The following is a 3,837-nucleotide window of genomic DNA, read 5'->3' as shown; positions in this document are numbered from 1 at the left end:
TTTGATGTTCGGTCGAAGCAGGAATCGAACTCACGACCTTGTGTATGCAAGGCTGGAATTTATTAAAGTTTTTAGCGATTCCTTTGTGATAGCACAATTGATAAACTTAAGTATAATTAATGAGTGCTATATGAGTGCAATTTTTAGCTCAATAGCCGACTCCGAACGGCGTTTCACATTGAGGTGTAACCACTTAGAGAAGCGTTGAAACAGTCAGAAATGTCGCCACTAATGAACAAATTTTTGGTATTGAGTCGAAACTGGGGTTGAACTCATGACTTTTTGTATGCATGGCGGGTATGCTAGCACTAAAAAAATATTGACGAGAATTCAAAGATTTAATGTCTTTAAAATACCAACGCGAATTTTGCGTTTAATTTGTTCTCTTTGTCCAAAAGTCGAAAAACTTTTCAATGAAGCCGTTTTGTCCTTATAGTTAAGTGTTTCGACGTAACAAATGAACATCTTTACATAAAAAAAGTCAGTTAAACTAATGTCAACTTGGCTAATAAATCTTAAAAATTCTTTGTTGATTTCTTGTATCTTGACTACAAAACAAAATACGAATAAATCGAATAAATTAAAATTTGGTTCTTAGGAACAAGTACGAAAACCCCAAATTTAAAAGAGAATTGTGTCTTAAATGTATTATTTCCCATTTCCATTTCTTTAGCTCGGAATCAATAACAAAATCACTAGTGTACAGACAAAATCTTTGGAACAGGGCATCCTTTTTTCAGTGTACTTTTAGATTCATACACAGAAAAAAAGGTGTCTTGTTAATTTTAGGACCAGTTTAACTTCCACATAGTTCAAAAAATTTACTGTAATATAGTTCATTTTTCGTAACCACTGCGAAAATTAACTTAGCTAAAGGAAAACTTATAAAACTTCAGTAAATGTTTTTTAGTTCACTAACTACGAAATGGGACGGATTTTTCCTTAAATAAATTTCCAATACAATAGTTAATGCATCGTTGATTGTATTATAAAAAGACATAGGCAATATAAAAATCTTACTACGAAATGTGGACAATTTACTAAGAAAATTGTTTGTATGGAAAAAAATTTTTGTAGTAAAAATTAACTTAACCACAGTACCGATTCGTATGGCGGCTTCCTACAGCTTATTGCGATTTTTACTATAAGTTGGAGTATATTTCCTCACATTGAAAATTTTAGATAAAGTAGAATAAAAAGTAGTTAATTTAATCCTTGACGGGTGTATATAATTTTTTATGGATTCTTCGTAAATTTTGAATATATTTTACCTTATCCTATAGATAGAATACCAACTAATCAATAAACGTGATACTGGAAATTGAAGTGAGAAGAAATTATGAAATTATTGCATCATCTTTTTTTTTTTTTTTTTTTGTGTTTGTTATTGCGATGATGTTATGGAATGTGTGTTGTTGGTATCTTTTGTGGTGATAGTTGTTTTGTTGCAATAGCGAGATCAGAAAGGGATCATGTGTGTGTGTGGAGTTGTTTTTCTTTACATATGTGTCTTTTATGACTATTTGTGTCTTTGAGTTTTATTGGTGCATTCAGTTCTGTTGATGCATTTATGAAGCGCACACGTGGTGCGCTTGCGTGCGGTATTTGTTTTTATTAATAAAAATACATTTATTTCGTAACATTTTAGAAACTGATAAGTGAATGGTGTGATGTTAGAGAAAACAAAAACACTTTATATTGATAAAAAATAAATAACTCTAAAATAAATCACATATTAAGAAACTGTATATTTCTATTAATAATTTAAAATTAGTGCGGTTTTAAATTGGTTTACATAAAAATATTCATAATGAGTGGTAATAAAATGATCTATATTTACTCTACATCTGGATCACAGTACAATTTTTTGAGTCTATATTTTTATGTTATAGCGAGTCCTTAAGGTGTGTACTAAGTTCGAGTTTAGGTGCTAAAATCAGACATAAATCAGTAAGAAAAGTATAAAATTATACGCCTTCGATGCAAATTTAAATATAACTTGATGGAGAATAGCTCGAAACAAGTTTTTTATTAAGTTTATATTTTTTAAATGGATTACACGATTAAGAACAGAAAATCGTTTTTAAGCTTATGTAGAACGCTGTTTTTTTAATTTAATATGATGAATCGTTTTCAAGTTATTCCAACATATATAGCGGAAGTGCCTTAATTTTGAACATAACCGTATATCTCAAAAAGTCGAGCTCTTAAAAAAACAAGTGTAAATTTGGATTCAGCGACCTCAAATTACTAAAAATTTGATATAAATTTTAAATGAACACAAAAACGGTTCAATTTTGTTCCCATGCATTTCTAAAGAAAACTAATCATGAAAAATTGGGATTTTAGCCACTAAACTCAAACTTAATATCCACCATAAATACTAAATGCTATATTGACAAGTGGAAATTATATCTAATTTTATAATATTTTTATTTCATTTATATTCGGAGAAGGATTTCAAAAATGTCCCATTTGTGCATGGATATGATTCCACTAATGTAGTAATTGGATGATTTTTTTCAATGTGGTAAGTTTTTCGTCCATTTGTAATAAAGCCAAAATTTCTATTTATTAAAAATAATTTTCATTTGCAGGATGACAGCAAATCTAATGGTATTTTTTGGAATCTTCTTACTGTTTAATGCTAACTAAGCTGATATCCCTATTTGCTCTAAGAAAATTCTCTTGTAAGTTAAAGATCAAAATACCATAGAATTTGATAATATTTTTATATTTTATATACCTTTTTAACTTCAGAGGCTTATGACGCAAATCCACACAACAAAAACTAGCGATATCGGTGAAATTGGACAAAAATGAAATGAAAATAGCAACTTATGGCATATATCTTTCATATGGATAAAAAATGGAAATTGATATTAATTAGTTTCATTCTACTAACATAGAATATTACTCTTTTGAAGAAGCAATTACTAACTACCGAAAAGTAACAGCATACAGCGTACGAATAAAAACACTTCTTTTATTGTATATCATAAGCCATAGTTTTATGTAATATAATAATAATTTTTTTAAATAAAATACTGGTAGTTATGAAAAATTGTCTTATATTGTACGAAAAATTTCTTAGTTGTATACAGGCTTGTTGTACCTTTAATTCCTCAATTTATTTACTTCTTTGAAAATTATACTGATAAACAGTTTATTTGAAACCAATTTCTAAATATAGGATTCCCAAAAACTTGTTCATTTTTCCGGATAGCAGGAATATTTTGAATGAGTGTAAGTACATTCTTCCCACAGCGTAGTAAGAATGAACTAAAATACGATGCAATACATAAACTTATTTATAAGAAAATCATGAACTTATCTAGATGAAAAAAATCTTTGGCGCCAAATCATGGTCATTCTTACTATGGGTTAGTTCATTTTTCGTAAACAATAGTAAACTTTTTTTTCGGTGTAAATGTCACCAGCATTACTGGGGGAAAACCCATTAATGAATGTTTTATTTGGTGTTGGGTCAGAACTGGGATTGAACCCATGATTTTTTGTGTGCAAGGCGGTTATGCGAAGCAATGCATCATGGTAGCTCCCATGAGGTTTTAGAAAAATAAAACAAAAAATATATATTTTACTAAGCTAGGTCGTAAAATTTCAATGTATAATCTAATAATATTCACGTTTTATTCCAGGTATATTGTCATTAGGACTATATTAATGAGACCGTTAGCCCAAACTTTGCAATGATAGTTCCTAAGTCAAAGGTCCACTTCAAAATATTACTTAAGTCGAAATTCGTTATTTCCAAAATTTTGAAATACTGGAAGCAATAATTGTCAATTTTGAAATTTCAATTTAGCAAAAATCGAA

General features: G+C 29.0%; 1 long non-coding RNA gene across 4 annotated transcripts; it reads left to right on the top strand.

Annotated features, from left to right (window-relative positions):
- Positions 1-1,584: 1,584 nt before the first annotated feature.
- LOC142225390 (uncharacterized) lies at positions 1,585-3,006 on the top strand. Of its 4 annotated transcripts, none has more exons than XR_012719258.1 (4): positions 1,585-1,672; positions 2,457-2,530; positions 2,598-2,690; positions 2,761-3,006. It is a non-coding gene; the product is annotated as an uncharacterized LOC142225390 (long non-coding RNA). The 4 variants fall into 4 exon arrangements; XR_012719256.1 differs by lacking the exon at positions 1,585-1,672 and adding an exon at positions 1,688-1,817 and having other exon boundaries at positions 2,454-2,530; XR_012719255.1 differs by lacking the exon at positions 1,585-1,672 and adding an exon at positions 1,702-1,817.
- The last annotated feature ends 831 nt before the right edge of the window (positions 3,007-3,837 follow it).

The sequence above is a fragment of the Haematobia irritans genome, chromosome 2, assembly GCF_050003625.1.
Source record: "Haematobia irritans isolate KBUSLIRL chromosome 2, ASM5000362v1, whole genome shotgun sequence".
Lineage (NCBI taxonomy): Eukaryota > Metazoa > Arthropoda > Insecta > Diptera > Muscidae > Haematobia > Haematobia irritans.
Note: the sequence above shows the minus strand (reverse complement) of the source record. Positions and strands in the feature narration are given on the sequence as shown.